This window comes from Eumetopias jubatus, unplaced genomic scaffold, assembly GCF_037043125.1.
Source record: "Eumetopias jubatus isolate StellerSeaLion01/CBP00866 unplaced genomic scaffold, mEumJub1_p1.0 scaffold_10, whole genome shotgun sequence".
NCBI lineage: Eukaryota > Metazoa > Chordata > Mammalia > Carnivora > Otariidae > Eumetopias > Eumetopias jubatus.
In genome coordinates, this window is record NW_028274816.1 from 23470754 (window position 1) to 23491414 (window position 20661).

Consider the following 20661-nt stretch of genomic DNA (forward strand, 5'->3'; position numbering starts at 1 on the left):
CCTTCCATTTCTCTTTACTAGGATTTATTTTTGTTGTAATGGAGTAGAGCAGAGGGAGATTTTGTCCAAATTCTAGGACCGAGGAGAAATGTAAATCCTGATTCTCATTTTGCTTTGTTACTTATGACCTCCAGATCTCTGATGAAGAAGACAGGACCTGTAGCTGGTCTCCATTTTTTTTTTTTTTTTTTTTTTTTAACCAGCTGGTTTAGTCTTAAATTCATGGCCATCTGCCCACGCTGGGCCAGTTGAGTGAGCTTTAGATAGTAGGTACTCAAATGGATAATTATGCATCAAAACCCAGCTTACCTCACCTCTCCTAGAGAAACCTGACATCTGTGGACTTGAACATCTGACTTCCTTTGCCCCAGACCATTGACATGGACTTATTTATTCAGAACTGTGTCCCCTGCAGGCAAGTTCTGTCCATGTTTGGCTAACAGAACAGACAACATTGTCACATCGCAGGGAAGCACTCCTCATCTAGCCCTTAAAGATTAGGTCAGGCTCCTAATAAAGACTTTCAAAGCACCCCCACATGTTCCCAGCACAGCAGTCAGCACACTTACTACATTTAAATACTTGTTATAATTTGATCAATGTGTCTCTTTCTCTGTTGCTCAATGGGGGCAGTTTTGTTCCCCAGGGGACATTTGGCAATGTCTGAGGACATTTCTGGTTTTCACCCTGGAGGGTCAGTACTGCTAGTCTTTAGTAAGCAGAGGCCAGGGATGCTATTAGAAATCCTATAATACAGGGGACAGCTCCCACGACAAAGAATTACCCGTCAAAATGTCCATAGTGTTGAGAACTCTGCTGTGGATTATGAGTTCCATGAGGAGAACAGGTACTTTGTCTTGTTCGCCACTGACCCTAGGCTTCATGCAGGGTCTGTCACAGAAGAGGCATTCAGTGGAAAGCTGATGACTGACACTTGTCTAGTCCTCCGGGGCTCAGGTGGCATCCAGTTGAACTTTGTTTCCCAATGGCTTAACCCAGGGCTTAATATGTGTAATTAAATTATTATGAATGAATGAATGAATCCATCCATCTGTCCATCCATTCATCCATTCATGAATGATCCAAAGGAGCCTTCATGCCAAGAACCTTTCAGTAGTGGTCTTTTGACATGTTTTGGTTGTACCACTACCCAGCTATGGAACTTATGAATTTGGCATGTATTTTTTTTTATTTTTTTATTTTTTAAAAAGATTTTATTTATTTGTCAGAGAGAGAGAGCACGCACAAGCAGGGGGACCGGCAGGCAGAGGGAGAAGCAGGCTCCCCGCTGAGCAGGGAGCCCGATGCGGGACTCGATCCCAGGACCCTGGGATCATGACCTGAGCCGAAGGCAGACGCTTAACTGACTGAGCCACCCAGGCGCCCCAGCATGCATTATTTTTAGACCAGCATTGTCCAGTAGAATTTCTGCACTTATGGAAATTGTATATATCCGTGCAGTCCAATACAGAAGGCACCAGCCAAATGCGGCTACTGAACCCTTGAAATGTGGCTGGGGCTATTTTACTTAATTTAAATTACTAGCTACTGTATTGAATGGCAGAGTTCTAAACATTCTAGAAGATTTTTAGAATCAGTATCATATCACATATCACGTATTTTGTACCCCTATAAAAATAGTATTGCTAAATGGATTTTTACATAAATACATTTTTCGGAGGTTTTTGCAACTTGGCCCTTTGAGTCACTCTGTTTTTTACCTCTATCCGGTTAGATCTAGCTCAATCCTTTTATCTACTGCATAATGCTTCATGGTATGACTATTTTAGGTTTATTAGCCATTTTCCTACTAATTCGTCCATCCGTCCTTCCTTCCTTCCTTCCTTCCTTCCTTCCTTCCTTCCTTCCTTCCTTCCTTCCTTCCTTCCTTCCTTCCTTCCCTCCCTCCCTCCCTCCCTCCCTCCCTCCTTCCCTCCTTCCTCTGTTACAAACAATGCTGCAATGAACATCTTTGAATGTCTCCTCAGGCCTCTCCTTGGTAGCTCTCAAGAGTGGAATTGCTGGGTCGTAGTGTATTCGTAAGTGTAATTTTATTACTTCCTGCTAAAATTATGCCCCAGTTTTTTCACCTGTAAAATGAGAGGGATTCAGTGATTTCAGTGATTTCAGCTCTAGAACCCAATCATTCTGAGCCAATAGAGGTGAGAGGCAGACTTGAAACTTTTGGCAGTGATTCTAGTATATACTGTGCTCAGTCAGATGCAGCGGAAACAGATAATATTCAGGGTCATATGTTCCCAGTTGTTCGCTCTCTGGGTCCCTGGGAAGAGAAAGCTCCATAAAACACCAGCTCATATTTTCTTCTAATCCTCTAAGTAATGAAGTGGATAAAAGTTTCTGACAGTGGAAAACTCCGATCATTCAATTACATTAAAATAAATCTGTCACTAGATTTGGAAACTCAAGCTTTGCTTGCTTAGATAGCTACAAAAGTAAAAAAGGTTTCCATGCTACACACAATTTTTCTAACTTCCCCCATGTGACTGTGATTTACAGTCATTTTACCCACTCACACCTGCTATTACCCAACTGCTAATATCAATGCAATGAATGATAAAACAGATCAAAAGAGGAACCCACGCTAATCTCAGTAAATACCTCATTTCTACTAATTTTGAATGTGTCCATTGTCTCTGAGCAGTAACCACAATTCAGGATATCAGAATACACACACATGCATGCACATATATATTCTATTCCTTTGAAATTAAGGAAACAATACTACTGACATCTTGTCCGTGACTCATGTCTGCATGATTCCAAGCTCATGAGAGGGATTTAAGCCACTTATCTGAGTGGGGGTTATTTTTAGGACAATATGGGCTTTTCCATCACCTATTTAGTTGTAGATGTTTGGTAGAAGGGACTATATTCATAAGAATATATATAAAAATGCTTAAGATAGCTGTGTAGAGTCTAAAGTGGCACTAACTACCCCCCAATGTTAGCATTAAGTTTGCTAAAACAAAACTTCAGAACAAAAAATGACTTGGTGGTTTCCCTCCCATTATAGATTTGCTTATTACAAGAACTTTGGAAATTATAGAAAAGCAGAAGGAAGAATAAAAGCATGCATCACTATTACTTTTCTTCCCATTTTTCCTTAGAAATTCTTTTATAGTTTGAAAGGTTTTTAAAATACAGAAAAGTACAAAGAATAACAACAACCAAACACCCATATTCTCACCATTAACTCAGAAATAACCATTTCTTTCAACTGTCCTTGGGGGTTCTGTATGACTAACACCATAAGCCAAGGCAAAGACAAGCAATTGATAGGGAGGAGATATTTGCCACACATATAAACAACAATGGATTTGTATCCAGGATATATAAAAGACTAACAAAAGGCAAACAACCCAAACGAAAAAGTGACGAAAGGAAATAAACAGAAGAGGAACTTGAATGGCCAATAAATAACCGAAAAAGTGTTCAACCTCACTAGTAATAGGAAAATGCAAATCCAAACAATGATATTCATATATGTAGTAAAAGTGTAAAAACAAGCATGGGATGATACGCTCCAACTTTAGAACAGCGGTTACTATGGGGAAGGAGAAGGAAAAAGGATGGTTAATGAGACTACAGTGTTACGTATAATGCCTTGTGTCTTTCTAAGAAATATGAACAAATATAGGGAAATGTTGAATGTGTTCTCTGGGTGATGGATATATGGCATCTATTTCCTGTATATTTGAAATATTTCCTATTTTAAGATTAAAAAAAGAAACTTCATCTTGAGCTGATTTATGTGAATGTGAAACTTTGTTAAGACATCACTTTATGAAATTCTTTTCATTGATTTCATGTACTATGTTTATTTTGTTTATTGATTTTGTGCTTTGATCAAGAATACCTAGAATAGTTTGTATACTATAAACCTTAGAGATGTGGCCACTGTGGCTTAATTATCCTCTGAGGTCTAGAGTCTAGGCTTTTAGGCTTTGCTTAATAGATGTTGACTTTTCCGGGGTGCCTGGGTGGCTCAGTCGGTTAAGCGTCTGCCTTCGGCTCAGGTCATGATCCCAGGGTCCTGGGATCGAGCCCTGCTTTGGGCTCCCTGCTCTGCGGGAAGCCTGCTCCTCCCTCTCCCACTCCCCCTGCTTGTGTTCCTGCTCTCTCTCTCTGTCAAATAAATAAATAAAATCTTAAAAAAAAACATGTTGATTTTTCCTTTAGGAAAAAAAACTGGGTGTGGATTTAGATGAACTTGACGTTAATATCTTGGTGTATCAATTAGAACTCAGTAAGGTTACAAATGACAGAAAAATCATCTCAAGCAGGCTTAACATGGAATATTATTTGGTCATGTAACTGAAGAGCTCTTGGTTGCATGGGAGCTGGTCAGGCTTAAGGTACCAATGGATTCAGGGTCTTCAAGGATTCCCACTTTCTAGTTTTTCAGTATTACACATAAAATTGTAATAAACATGTCATTGCATGCTTATATATGTGAGTGAGAAGTTTTCAAATCTAGAAGTGGAATTGCTAGTTCAAGAGTATAGGCACTTCCTGGGGTGTCTGGGTGGCTCAGTCACTTAAGCATCTGCCTTCAGCTCAGGTCATGATCTCAGGGTCCTGGGATCAAGCCTCATATCAAGTCCGTGTTGGGCTCTCTGCTCAGCTGGGAGTCTGCTTCTTTCTCTCACTCCGTGCTCTCTCTCCCTCACTTTCTCCCTTTCTCTCTCAAATAAATAAATAAAATCTAAAAAAAAAAACAAGAGTATAGACACTTCCAACTTCACCAGATACTGCCAAATTTCTACCCAAAGTGAGGGTTTTTTTTTTTATTTTTTTTTGTTTTTTGTTTTGTCACTTTATACTTCCATAAGCACCAGCAGTGTATGAAAGTTCTCATTTCCTTTCCTTGTGTCCTTATTACACTTAAAATTTTAAAATCTTAAAATTTTTCTGCTCTTCACCCAGATGATCAAGGTCATTAACAGTCATAAATCATCTTGATATGATGTGATAAAAATGGCACTTTAACCCTATGTTCTTCCTCCCAAAATCCTATTGCCCCAGTCTAGTTACAAAAAACAAACAAACAGACAAAAACTAAAACAAAACTCCTAGAAGGGTATCTTACAATATACTTATCCAGTACTCCTCAAACCTGTCAAGGTCATCAAAACCAAGGACAATCTGAGAAACTGTCATAGCCAAGAGGAGCCTAAGGAGCATATCTGATGGCTAAATGTAAAGTAGTACCCCAAATGGGATCCTGGAATATAAAAATGACAGTAAGTAAACTAAGGAAACTGGGATAAACTGTGGACTTTATTTTTTTTTTAAGATTTTATTTATTTGAGAGAGAGAGAATGAGAGATAGAGAGCCCGAGAGGGAAGAGGGTCAGAGGGAGAAGCAGACTCCCTGCCAAGCAGGGAGCCCGATGCAGAACTCGATCCCGGGACTCCAGGATCATGACCTGAGCCGAAGGCAGTCGCTTAACCAACTGAGCCACCCAGGCGCCCAAACTGTGGACTTTAATAATGATGTGTCAATATCCGTACATTAATTGTAACAAATGTACCACACTAATATAAGATATGAACATTCAGGGAACCTGGGCATGAGGTATATGGAAACAATATTTTCTCAAATTTTCTGTAAATCTGAAACTGTTCTAAAATATAAGGTCTACTATTAAATTATTTTTCTACTCCTAATTGTATCTCCTTGTTTTAATTTTCATTACCCCAATTACTGGTGAGGTTGAACATTTTTTTCATGTTTATTAACCATCCAGAATTCTCTCTGATGAATTTCTGGTTCACCTTTGCTTAAGAATTGTGGTTTTTAAAAATGGTTTTTCAGAATTTATAGATACTTGGTGTATTACTCTTTTGCTGGGTAACCTATTAATCCTTTAGTTGTGTTGAGTTGCAGACATCTTCAGTTTGTAGGTATCCTTTGGTATTTTCTATAGTATATTATGATATTAATATGGTCTGGCAGATATTTTTCAATTTTAATATAGTCAAATGCTTTTTTTTTCTCTTTGTACTTTTGAGTCTTGTTTAGAAAATCTTTCCCTATTCTGATGTCATAAAACTGTTTTTTCTTCTAACAATTTTCCGTGTTACTTTTTACTTTTAACATTTTTTAATCCACTCTGAATTTATTTTTATCTGGTATAAGGTAAGGAGCTAATTTATTTTACTTTTTTGTATAAGTGGCTAATTGTTCCAGCACCATTTATTAAGCTTTTCCATTTTTTCCCACTGATTTATACTGTAATTTCTATTTTATGCCAAGTTTCCATATGTATTTAATCTGTTTGCCTATTTCTAAACAAATGTTTTTAAATTTTGCATTGTTTTTAAAAATATGGCTTTATGATAAATTTTTCTTAACTGACCTCGTAGGTCAAGTCAGGTCTGGTAGGTCCTCCTTATTTTTTCCTCAAAATTATCTTTGCTATTTTTGGGCTATTTGTTCTTTTGTATGAAATTTAGGATTGGTTTATGAAGATCAACACAATGTTCTTTTGGAATTTTGATTGGTATTACAATGAGTTTATACATTAACTGACATAGATTAATAAATTTATAGACCAATTATAGATCTTGACTCCTTCTGTCCATGAACATAGTATAGCTTCCATTTATGAAAGTGGCCTTTTATATCCTTCAATGTTTTATAAATTTCTCCTTAAAAGTCTTGTCCATCTTTTGTCTGTTTATTCATGGGTATCTCATAGTTTTTGTTGCTCTTGTAATTATATTTTTTATCATTAGCCACACTATTGACTTTTGGATGTTGTCTTTACCAGTGAGTTGCTAAACTATTTTAATGTTTTTCTTGCATTTCTTATGTAGACAATCATTTCAAGTGGAAGTAACAAAGATTTTTCCTTCTTATTTTCCAATCCTTATCCCTCTTATTTATTTTTTCTAATTGCATTGGTTGGGATCTCTAGGACAATGTTTAATAGCAGAGAGGAAAGCATCCTTCTTTTGTTTCTTATTTTAATGAAATGCTTCTATTTTTTTCACTATTAACTATGATGTTTCTTGTAGATTTACTATCATTTTTTGGTAGCTAGCTGCCTCACATTAACTCTTCTATTCTTATTGTAATAGAACCTCAGATTTGTAGCTGATCATATACTGCATACTACATTTCTCAGCATCCATTGCACTTAGTAGATGTGGTTGTCTTTAAGCTTTGGCTACTAAGACAAAATTAGAGGTGGTCCATGTCTTTTTTTTTTTTTTAATTTACTTATTTGAGAGAGAGAGAGAGCAAGTGGGAAGGAGGGGCAGAGGGAGAGGGTGAGAGACACCCAGTCACAATCCACACTGAGTGTAGAACCTGACACGGAGCTTGATCTCATGCCCTGAGATCAAGACTTGAGCAGAAACCAAGAGTTGGGCACTTAACCAACTCTGCCACCCAGGTGCCCCTAGAGGTGGTCCATGTCTTAAAGGGAAGAGGAATGCTCTGCCCTCTCCTTTTCCTATTCCTTTCTGTTAATGGTATACATTGTAGTTAGCTGAGGTGGAAGAGCCATCTTGAATAACAACATGACCAATTGAGATGACTGTAATTCTGTCTCCCATACAAGGTTCTTTCCACTTCACTTATAACATTTCTTTTTTTTTTTTTTAAGATTTTATTTATTTATTTGACAGAGAGAGACACAGTGAGAGAGGGAACACAAGCTGGGGGAGTGGGAGAGGGAGGAGAAGGCTTCCCGCTGAGCAGGGAGCCTGATGTGGGGCTCGATCCCAGGACCCTGGGATCATGACCTGAGCCGAAGGCAGACATGTAACGACTGAGCCACCCAGGCGCCCTATAACATTTCTTTATTTTATGATTTGTTTCATTTTTTTTTAATTTTTATTTTAAGTAGGCTCTGCACCCAACATGGGGCCAAACTCATGACCCTGAAATCAAGAGTTGCACACTCAGTCAACTGAACCAGCCAGGAACCCCTCTTAGGACTTGTTTCTAACCAGGAGAGGAAGATTGATTTTATTCTTCTAAAACATAGATTTGAATGATATGTTTTCTGCCTAATTACAAATATTTTGAAAGCTGGGTGAGAATAAACTGATTATGGGACACAGAACCCTAAGTACTCTCAACTTAGGATGAATTTCTTTAAATTGATTTGCCCATGTAATTATAAACTAAAGAAATAAAAAGAAAAAATAAGACAAAGAAGAAAGTCTATTCTTTATACATTAAAACATTTATCTGAAGTGATGTATTATGGATAGGGAAAATTTTTTAAAGAAAATCTATAAAGTAAAGCTGCCATCTAAGTGCGAGTATTCTTACTGTTACCTAGTTTTTCAGTCCTTGTTCATATACTATTTTTGCAGTTATGATCATAACTTAAAAAAAAAGTATAGACACACGTTTTGCACTTAAAAAAATACTTATTTTTAAAGTTGAGGTCCTTTAAGTTTCCATGTAAGAATAAGCTATCAAACAATAAGAATGACAGTATGTAGAATAAGTGTCTCTTCCCCCTGAGTCACAGGGTAAAAGAGCTCTTAGAACTGAAGGGAATTTTTTAATCTCACCTTTTGAAGGTTGATGGTAGTATTTTTTTCTATAAGATGATTATTTGGTGATTGGTTTGATCGAATGCTGTCATATCATGAAATTCTTATATTTAGGATTGCATTTATGCTGTCCAGTCTTTGTGAAGAACTCAGTTCTAGTAAAGTCTGAATCAATCTGTCCTTCCTTCCTTCCTTCCTTCCTTCCTTCCTTCCTTCCTTCCTTCCTTCCTTTCTTTCCTTTCTTTCTTTCTTTTCTTTCGACAGAGTGCGGGGGGATGGCACAGAGGGAGAGCGAGAAAGAATCTTAAGCAGGCTCCACACCCCACATGGAGCCCAATTCGATGTTTGATCTTACAACTCCAAGATCATGACCTGAGCCGAAATCAAGAGTTGGACACTTAACTAAGCCACCCAGCAACCTCTCCCACCAAGTCTGGATTTTTCCATCAATTACAGTAACAATTACCAGTAACATTTGTGTTACAGTATTACACTTTACAAAGCAATTTCTCACAATTTAGCTCAATTTCTCCCTAAGATACATCAAAGGGGTATATCTTTGTCATTCACAGATATATCTCTGTGAATGACAAAGGTACCATTATAAAGCCATTTTGCTGAGGAGGAGACTGAGGTTTCAGAGTGATTAAGAGTTTTAAGCATTTCATAAGTGGCAGGGAGGAGATTCAGAATGAAATATTCTGCTTTTTTCACTTGCGCTAGTACTTTTTGAGCACCACCAATCAGATAACAGTAGCCTTTTACCAGTTTAGGTAGAAAATTCATTAATTAATGTGCCAAATTTTTTCAATTCAATTTTTCCCTGATGTGTTTTTCTGAAATGGATACTAGATGCTGGAATAGGATGGTATCTGATGTAGCATGAGGTTATATGTTTTGTGCTTTTAAGTTTCCCTTACCGGAGTTTCTGCAGCATTCTGCAGAGAGCTCAGATTCCCAGGTGTTGTGCCACAGGAATATATTTTAAAATTGTTGTATTATGTTGTGCTGAATAAGCCCTGGAACCTGCAAGCCAAACACATTTTCAGTCCTAAAACAAGAGTAAAGAGCCACTATGGCCTTGCTTCCAGTCTCCTCCATTTCCTACATCATTTCTCCTTATTGCTCATCAGAAGTAAAACTTACTAAGGGTATATCCAAAGGAAATAATTAAGAAAGGCTAAAAGCACAGATTAGCTTCAAGGATGTTCATCTCGGTGGTATTTACAAAGGTTTTCAAAAAAGGAAACAAATTAGGCGCGCCTGGGTGGCTCAAACGTTAAGCGTCTGCCTTCAGCTCGGGTCATGATCCCGGGGTCCTGGGATCGAGCCCCGCATCGGGCTCCCCGCTCCGTGGGAAGCCTGCTTCTCCCTCTCCCTCTCCCACTCCCCCTGCTTGTGTTCCCTCTCGCTGTCTCTGTCAAATAAATAACATCTTAAAAAAAAAAAAAAGGAAACAAATTAAATGCCAAAACTAGCGGACTGGCTAGTAAGTTAAGATATATTCTATAATGGAATACTCCTCTGCCATCACACATTATTAAGAATATTTACTGATGTGGGGGCGCCTGGGTGGCTCAGTGGGTTAAGTGGCTGCCTTGGCTCAGGTCATGATCTCAGGGTCCTGGGATCGAGCCCCCGGGGTCTGGGCTCCGTGCTCAGCAGGGAGTAGGCTTCTCCCTCTCCCTCTGCCCCTCCCCCCACTCATGGTCTCAGTCTCTCTCTCTCTTTCAAATAAATAGGTAAAATCTTCAAAAAAGAAAAAGAATATTTGCTGATGTGTATTGATGGTCATAGTTACATCAGCAACGCAAGATAACAGTATACATAGTGTAGCCAATTTTTGTGTATGTAAGGTAAATACACATTTAAAAAATTCCAGAAAGATAGATACTAAACGATCTTCTCTATGTGGTGGTTTATGGTTTTTGAATAATTTTTTTAAGTTTATTTAAGTCATCTCTATACCAGATGTGGGGCTCAAACTCAGAACCCTGACAAGAGTTGTGCGTTCTTCTGACTCAGCCAGCCAGGCACCCCGAGTTTTTGAATAATTCTTATTTATTACCTTCTTACTTATATTTTCAGCTATTATTTTTAGTTTCTACAATGAATGCATTGCTTTGGCAGTATAGAACAGCCACATAAATTTTATTAAAAAAGAAAACCCACTCAGGACTTTATAAAACATTGATAAACATGTTACTTGCTGTGTTCTGTCAACTTAGAGAGCAAAAGAAGAGGAAATGGCTTGCACAGAATTTAATTTAAACGTAAGAATTTCCTGAAGGTAAGACCTTTAGTTAGTTAAAATGGGAGGGGGCCTAGGTGAAGCAGTTAGGTGAAGGGAGGTGGTTGGGTGCTCACTCCTGCTGTGAGCTGAATAAGCAAGGGTGGAATGGATTTAGAGGTAGAAAATAAAAGGCTTTCTAAACCTGGCTTCCTAGGATACAAATTGCCTTGGCAATGACTCTGAGGTGCAGTTAGTTAGCAAGCATGCACTGAGGATAGAGTTCTGAAGAGAGAAAAATAGAAATTCAGTTATCAGTTTTCAATTATTCATCCATCCTTCCACCCACTCACCCACCCACCCATCCACCTACCCACTCACCCACCCATCCACCCGTCCATCCATCCATCCACCCACCCACCCACCCATCCACCCATCCATCCATCCATCCACCCACCCACCCACCCATCCATCCATCCATCCATCCATCCATCCATCCAATTGTTCAACCATTCGTGATTGCTCACTACAAATCTAGCATTGTGCTAAGTGTCAGGCTCTGCTCTTTACTAGTTTACAGTTTATTTGGAGAGATAAAAGATGAGGATATGAAATCATCTGAGAAGCACTGAAAATGAGAAAGAAAAAACAGGTGATTTAGTTCAATGAAAGAAGGGATAAGTATAGTTGGAATTAGTGAGAAGAGGCTTCCTGAAGATTGGAATTTTCAAGTTTAAGAAAATTTCAGGAAGGAGATAATAAATGTGAAGCACTTTTGATTAATAACTTGATATCTCATATGTACCTATTGTTTCATTTATGAGATATACCTCTACTTCTTCAAAATTTGAGATTTTAAAAATGTGCTTACGTTCCAGAAAACACTTAGCTCTTTTCCATTAAGAAAAAGATTAGGTAAGGGGCGCCTGGGTGGCTCAGTTGGTTAAGCGACTGCCTTCGGCTCAGGTCATGATCCTGGAGTCTCGGGATCGAGTCCCACATTGGGCTCCTGCTCGGCGAGGAGTCTGCTTCTCCCTCTGACCCTCTTCCCTCTCGTGCTCTCTATCTCTCATTCTCTCTCTCTCAAATAAATAAATAAAATCCTTTTTTTTTAAAGATTTTATTTATTTATTTGACAGAGAGACACAGCGAGAGCGGGAACACAAGCAGGGGGAGTGGGAGAGGGAGAAGCAGGCTTCCTGTGGAGCAGGGAGCCCGATGAGGGGCTCGATCCCAGGACTCTGGGATCATGACCCGAGCCGAAGGCAGACGCTTAACTACTGAGCCACCCAGGCGCCCCTAAATAAATAAAATCTTAAAAAAAAAAGAAAAAGATTAGGTAAAACAACATAGAAAAAAGATTAGAAAGACAGAATTTCAGAGAGGGAGGTTACCTTTTGCTATTATGTAGTCTGCAGCAGATACTGTAATTGTCTACCCAACATCTGTTCTTCCCTTCTTCCGTGCCAACTGACCCCCAATTGTGTTCAGAGTGTCAATGTACACATCTAAAAAAACCCACACATTTCCCAGCCTTTCAGATGGAGTGACCATGTGACATAGTCCTGGCCAGTGACATGTAAATAGAACCCACTGTGTGGATCTTACAGGGACCGCAGTTGACCCTTTGCCTTCTACTCTTCCTTCTTTTTCTTTTGAAAGATTTTATTCATTTATTCATTTGAGAGAGAGAGCAGAAGTGCGGCAGGGGTAAGGGCAGAGGGAGAGGGAGAAGCAGGCTCCCTGGTGAGCAGGGGAGCCTGACACGCACGGGGCTTGATCCAGAACCCTGAGATCTTGCCCTGAGCTGAAGGCAGACACTCAACCAACTGAGCCACCCAGGCACCCCTTTACTCTTCTTTCTTCCTCTCACCTAGAATGCAGACAGGATGCTTAGAGGGGACATCTTGTAAGCATGAGAACGAGGGCCACCTTGAAAGCTTGTGAGCCTGATGGCATTGTGAGACTGTGGGATTAGCCTGGATTGCCTAATCCAGGCTTCTCGTATGAGAAAACTAAAACCTCTAAGCCACTGGTGTTTGTTGCTAGCAGCCAAACACAATGCCTGCCTGATAAATAATCTAACCCACTTATTTCACAGAGAGGAGACAAACGTCCAAGAAAGTTCCATAAGCCCGGGCAGGTTGTATCAAGTTATGATTTTCTTACTTTGAAGGGACTGACAACCCAGTCCCAAACCTCTTAAGCAAGAAAAAGAAACGATCATTTCAGATCATTGAAGTCAGGTGTGGCCTCCTCCAGTGACTCCAGTGATTTTTTTTTCAGATTCTGGGTTTTCCTCTCTCTCCAACTTTTGGCAGTGCTTCCTCTGCTCCCTCCACTCCAGACAGGCTCTTACCCTCTTTGTGACAAGGGGAAGCCAGCAGCTCCTGCCTTACCCCGCTCCCCACCCCCAGGATTAAGTCCAGAGGGAAAGCACAAACTATTCCCTGAAGAAAAGTCACAGTACTCAGGAGAGGTAGGACTACCTGCTGGGCACTCCAAAAGTGGACATCCTAGTTGCCTCATTGCCTACATGTAGAACTTAGGACTCCTGTTTTCAAGTCTGTTAACTTCCTACTTCATCAAGTAGCCTCTGATTTAACAAAAATAGGTATATGTAACATCCATGAGAAATACAGATCTATCAGATATTTCCTTGGATCATATAAATGATTATATACTCCTTTGGTAGCTGTTGACCACCAAGGTATGTATATACGATAGAGAAAATACCATAACTATCAAGAAGAAATTAGAATTCACTGGGCGTCGTATTTAAAGATGGCCCTCTGCACTGTGGACCAAGTTGGATTTGGGGCTGGGGATTGAGCTGCTCATGAGCCATGACATAGATTACATTTTCCACTTTGCTTCTGGAGGGAAGCCTACTGGAATGACTCTGCATCAGCTCTTTTCTTGTGTTTTTCTTTTGCTAAATGTTTCTTTCTGGATTTCCCTTTTTCATATTCCTCCTACACCCCAAAACGGTATTTATTTAATAACTACAAAGGGCAGGGGTGCCTGGCTGGCTCAGTCAGAAGAGCATGCAGCTCTTGATCTCGGGATGGTGAGTTTGAGCCCCACATTGGGTGTAGAGATTGCTTAAATAAATAAACTAAAATAACTAATTAACTAACTACAAAGGGCAGACCACTTACTTGTTTTTTGTGATTCCAGTTCAGGGGGAGTTCAGAGTTCCCTCAGTCGGTTTTGTGCCTGGTTTTTAAATGCTTTGGTCCTCAGTCCAGGCCTTATAGAGTAAACCTCTGGTCCGTTATTACCCAAAACTTCCACGAATGGAAGGTTTGCAAATTGATCCTCTTTAAAGACATTATGGCTGCTTTTTATCTCTATGGGCCTTTTTTCTTTTTTCGGAAGAATTGTTGGCCTTTAGGATTCTTGAAATTCTTCCATATTTAGTTACTACGAAAATAAGCATTTAAAGGCTTATATGTTAATACTCGAGTATATTTGGAGGGAACACTGGGAACGCATGCTCATGTACATTTGTTTCTTATCAATTTACTCTTTCCCTGAGTTTCAGCAAGTTATGTTTACTTGGATTTCCTACTGGTAAAAACTAAATCTAGGATAATTCCTTTTCTGGTTAGAGATTTTGCTGCTCCATGTAAAAAAAAGTATAAAGTCTCTTGGGTGATTGATGTTTAAGTGGTGTTTGCTTCTCTGTTAAGTACTTTTTTAGCATGTTAAGCTATTGGACTCCCAACAATGAAGAACCTGTTGGTGGATGTTTCAAACTTCTCTCTCTCCTTTTCTTGAACATTCTCATACTTTTCTCTCTCACTCTCAACATTTAAGCAATTTCTGAGTTCTTTTAATTCTAGTTCCACAATGTCTTGCATAAACAGCTCCTCCTTTTCAGCCTTTACCCTTCAGGGCCTCATTGGCCTTTGCTGGGCTCTCTTTCTAGGCTTTCAGCTGCCAATTTACTCTCCTCACTCCTGTCTCTGTTACTTTCTTAAAATACAGCTCTGGTCCTGTCATCCCCCTCCTCCAAAACCTTCAATAGCTCCCCAGTGCCTATAGGATAAAGAACAAAATCCTCGTTTGTGGCCTTTCACCTCTAACCTTGTCTTAACTTTCCAGTTTCTTCTTTGATTCTATTAATCTCTATACTAGACGTCAAATTCCTAGTACAATATCAAGAAATGGCATCTTAGAACTGTGGGTGCTAAAGTTATGTGCTCAAAATCAATTAGAAGTTATTTAAGGCAAGGATGTGTTTTATTTTTTTTGATCTTTTCAGAGACTATACAACCAAGTGTTCACAATATATTACAGAGAGACCCATGAACTAGAATTCATTGTTGTGATTGCTCTACCAACATTTTGGATGAAATGCTATGGGAACCCAGAGAACAATTAATGTTGCTTGGAAGGGTTCAGGATGAATTCACAGAGGTAAGTTCTGAGCTGGACTTTGAAGGATAAACAGGATTCTTTGCGGGTAGAGAAACTGAATGAATACCTAAATGAATATTGTTTCTAAGCCTTGTGTTTTATAATTAGATTCTGACAGATGTGGGCAGATCCCTTGCATGCCTCTTCCCATATTTGGAGCAGTCCCCATTTCCTTATTCAGCTGAAACAAATGCTTCTCAGGTAGAATATGTTATTTCTAAAGTCAGTCTAGTTTATCCAGTAACTTCAACTTAGCCCTTCAGTTCTGGGCTCAGTTGTGGATGACCAATTCAACTATTTTATCATTGCATCCTTAACCTAAGTATTTAGCCATAATCCTCAGCAAAGCTGAAAAAAGACACTCAGTGTTTCTTTGACAATCCACTGACAAAGTCCAATGAAGCCCAGGTATTTCTTGGACTATTTGTATCAACAATAATAGCTGTGATGCTTCACAATGTAAACGTTTGTATGTGAGGACTTTGCCCTGCAACTGTCTAGCCTCTCTTAACCACTGTAGGAAATTGTGGTTGGAGTGAAGAGAAATCAGCTGTTGGGGGGTAGTGAGCAGAGAAGAAAGTGATGTGTGTTAGACAGCATTCCTTCCTCTTGCCCTCTATCAGCTTACTAATAAAGCAAAAGATAACTGATTTCTAGTACCTGTACAAAACTCTAGCAGAGCACCTGTCACACGGCATCCTGTGCCAGTTTAAAGGGTGTCTCCCACATCAGGCTGAGGGTTGACTTCTTCATCTTTGTAAAATCTTTGTATTTCCTGCACCTAGCATAGTTCCTAGAGCTCATTTGTGGAAAGAGGGAAGAATGGATGTGCTTCATATAGAGGAATGCTTTTTCATCTTCTCTGGGTTATGGATTTTTTTTCAGAAATCTTATGAAAGTTAAAGACTTCCATCCTTTGTGGTTTTTTAAAATAATTTTTTAAGGGCGCCTGGGTGGCTCAGTCATTAAGCGTCTGCCTTCGGCTCAGGTCATGATCCCAGGGTCCTGGGATCGAGTCCCACATCGGGCTCCCTGCTCAGCGGGAAGCCTGTTTCTCCCTCTCCTCCCCACTGGTGCTCTCTCTTACTATCTCTGTCTCTCTCTCTCTAAAATAAATTAATTAAATCTTTATTTATTTATTTTAGAGAGAGAGAGAGCACGGAGTGAGGGGCAGAGGGAGAGGGACAGAGAGAACCTCAAGCAGACTCCCTGCTGAGCATGGAGCCTTGACACAGGGCTCGATCCCGTGACCCCAAGATCACAACCTGAGCCAAAACCAAGAGTCAGACTGGATGCTTAACCAACAGAGCCACCCAGGTAGCCCTGTAAAACCATTTCTAATTCATACTCTTGGTCAAACTAATATCACAGCTGAAGTGGGGCTACTAGACGATTCATGTTATGATCAGATGTGGAAAGAGCATCTTAGCAAACATGGTGGTGTCAAAGCCAGTATGAATAAGGACTGAATTGAATGCAGTTTACATAAGTCCAACCTGCCTACCGTTGGGATGACCTAGAGACATTCTCCTTCCTTTCTTGGTTTAATGGGCTCAGAGGTTTCTAAAGATTTTTTTTTTTTTTTTGACAGAGAGAGACAGCAAGAGAGGGAACACAAGCAGGGGGAGTGGGAGAGGGAGAAGCAGGCTTCCCACGGAGCAGGGAGCCCGATGAGGGGCTCGATCCCAGGACCCTGGGATCATAACCTGAGCTGAAGGCAGACGCTTAACGACTGAGCCACCCAGGCGCTCTGCGCTCAGAGGTTTCTATTTTCCCATTAAAATTTCTCCCCCCTAATCCACCCCTTGGGTTTCTCTGGCATGTCTCTCCTTTCTCCACTGTTCACCAAGTTCTCCCAATTCAAGCTGATTGCTCTGTATCTCAGGACTTCCAACTATTCTAGATCTGGAGAGACTGAACTGGCCTCTGTAAGACTTCAGATGACAACTCTGACTCAGACGCAGTCATAAAGTACAGAAGTACTTCATCAAAGTGAATCAGATGCCTGATTATCAGATTTAGGCAGTGAGAGATATAAGGAGTGAGAATGTTCTAAATCCAGTGGCAAAACCATCAAAACTAATTTCGCCTTTAGAAATATTTGCTAGAACATGTTCTAAGGGTGAAAATTGACACATAGTCATAATCAAATAAGACTTTGTTTACAATTTCAGCACAAATGCAGTCATTGCTATTTCCCACCACTATCAATTCTCCATTATTATTAAGGAGTGCTCCCAAGGTGGAGCAAAGATAATTTTCGGTCTGAACTTTTTTTGTCCATGACTTGAACTGCTCTGGAAATTTTCCTTTCAGATCTTGTGTTTGTTTAGCAGGTTCTTTACAATATACATGTGACCAAAATTATTTTAACAGCCTTAATTGTATTTCAATGACTAAGATTATCTTGTGACAACACATTCCTCTGTTCTGTATGAGTTTATTTAATTCCTTTTCAGTGGTTGATATTTGAACCTCTTTCATTTAGAGTAGATCCAGCAACACAATTCACTGAGTGCCTAAACAGGTCCAGGAGGGGTTAAAGAACACACCACCAGTATAAAAACTGCCATTCTATTGCATAATCTATACAACCTTGTAGTTGAATCTGGGTTCTTGTGAAATTTTAATCAAGTAACTTGGGAATGTGATATGATGATTGGGAAGGGATATAAAGGAATTCTACAAACTACTAAATCTGCTTTATGTTTTGTTCCATAATCCTATTGTAATTTTCAATGAGAGGAAATTTCCAAATTTTATTTTTTATTTTTATTTTTTTTAAAGATCTGTTTATTTGTTTGACAGAGAGGGGCACAGCGAGAGAGGGGAACACAAGCAGGGGGAGTGGGAGAGGGAGAAGCAGGCTTCCCGCGGAGCAGGGAGCCCGATGCGGGGCTCGATCCCAGGGCCCTGGGATCATGACCTGAGCCGAAGGCAGACGCTTAACGGCTGAGCCACCCAGGCGCCCCAATTTCCAAATTTTAAAAAGCTTTACTTTTTATTGTGCACAAAGTTTTATGAAGGTGTATATTTGAGTGGTGGGTGGTTTTTGAAATATAATATGAGATTCTTTCAAAGACTGAATAAAAGGGGAAGCAAGGAGATATTAATGACTACAGAGGGAATATCCTTGGAACTGGGGGTAGCATGTAATTTACTAAAGACACAATGATCAGATAGTTATTTTTGGTAACCCTGAATATCATGCGGGTCATATATTTTGTGATCAGAGCAGAGCAAACATGCTTACTAATGAATTTGTGTTTTTAGTCACTGAAATTTTAAGGATAACATGAAATCTAGGTCTCCGTGCTGTTGCAAAGCTCGGCCATGAAAACTATCCATCTAAACGGTTTTTCAAAAAATGTATTTCTGTAAAAGGAAATGAGAAAGACACTGAATTTTCAAATACCCTTTGAGATATAATCACTGCTTGATGCAAGGCCTGATGGGGTGGGGCCTGAGCCTAAAGAATCCATCTAGGAGAATTTAGTCTAGGTCAAGTCACACTTGCCCCCCTCCCCCCTTTACTTGGTTTTGCCAAGCCAAGGGAAATCTGATTAACATAAACAACAAAGCACTCATACTAGGGGAAAAAAGGCACAAAAGGGCAGAGAAGTGTTGAGGGAAAGGGGAAGGAAGAGGCCTTGCCAATTCTTGACTTGTTAATTAGGGTCAGAACAGTATTGGGGATTTCCTATACCCTAAGTTTGTTGAATGATTACGGGTTTGGGGGAAAAGGATATGCTCAGAGTGATACATCCAACTTTTTAGTATTCGGGTTCTGCCTGGTAAATTGCAATTTCCTCTCCTCACATTTTGTATTGACTGATGGCTGGGGTGTGTGTGTGGGGGGGTCTCCAACAGGTATTTGCTCCAATTTAAAAGGCTTTGGCCAAGGCCTTGGCCTGTTGGGCAATTTGAGTTTAAAATCTTCTCAAATGAGTGGGGCTCTTACCAGTTATGAAGGGACTTCCCTTGGGACTTGTTGCAACAGCAAACAGTGGCAATGAGATTTGAGAGTAGTTTCCTGTTCTGCTTTGCCATCTTGGGATGGCTCTGAAAAGCTTTGTTACCTCTGACAGGAAGAAAATGTTCACAGGGTTGATTCATTACTGCACAGAATGCAGTGAAGATAATTGGGCAACCTGAATCAGATGTTCAGATGGAAAGATAGGGAGACTCTGATGACACAAGTTTAAATTCTAGGTCTGCAGGTAAAGCTTTGCAAAGAGCCCCACCCCAGAGACACCTGCACTGGGGCCTCTTTTGCTGAGTTTCTTCCCCACCTCCAGGACTCCAAGTCCAGATGAATTGCCCAGCTTCCTGGGGAAAAGGCTCTTGTGTATGTATATATGTATGATATATCTATATATATATATATATATAGATATATACACACACGGATACACACGAGTGATTTTTATGATCTCTATAGATAAAATAACAAAACCAAAACCAAATCTAATAGCTTAAAAACGTTGCCCAGTGATTGCTGGCATCAGTATTCCACACAAGATTAAAATTATTTCCCAAGATGCATACCCTGCGCTCCAATTGATATTTTAATAACTTGATTAAAAATTTCTCAGAAGTCTATTAGAGTCAGGAAACGGTCTGCGGTGTAGGTGAGGATTTTCAGTTTTTGCAACGGAAACTTTTGGCCTCATGAACAGAATAGCAAAAACTCAATTAAATGTGTTTTTCCTCCATCCTTGCCTAATCCAAAGGTAAAAAATGAAAAAGGGTTTGGAAGAGTGGTGTTTAGCTGTGCTTTTTTCCTTTTTCCTTTAGAACAGCCAGGTGGATTCATAGGATCCAATTTTTAAGTAGTCTTTTATCTTCTACTCCAATAAACCCGGCCACCCAGCACAATCAGAAAGTTGTTTTTATGTTTTGTTTTGTTTCGAATTTTCAGCCTCTAAAGAATGGGGGAGGGGAGACAAAAAGGGGGAGGGCAAAAGACGAAGAAGGTACTTGAATTAAAAAAAAAAAAAACATGCAGTAACTCGAGGTTTTTACATATGGTCTGTCATTTCCTAATTAAGAAATGAGTTTGCTTGTCCTTTGGCCAACTCAAGCTAGACACTCCTACGAAAACCCTAAACGGCTGGTGGCTGTCCAAGGGACGAAACTCCATTCCCCTGTGAGACCCCAAGCCAGCCCGCCCAGGCCGGCCGGACCCAGCTCTGGGGTCCTTTTTCTCGTCCCGCAGTCACCTCGGCTCCCTCAGGTCTGTCTCCTCCTGAGCTCAGCTCGGCGCTGGGCCGGCCGCCTCGGGCTCGCCGCCACCAGGTCGGCGCAAATACCTTTTCCCTCCCCGGGGCCCCAGGCGCGGACACCTCCCTGCCTCCCTCCCTGCTGGCGGGGCCCTTTCCCGGCTGGGAAACAGCAGCCGCGGCAGGAAGCGAAGCCCTTGTTGATGCTGTTCCTTGGCGCGTCTCCCCGCCCTCCGGCGGCCG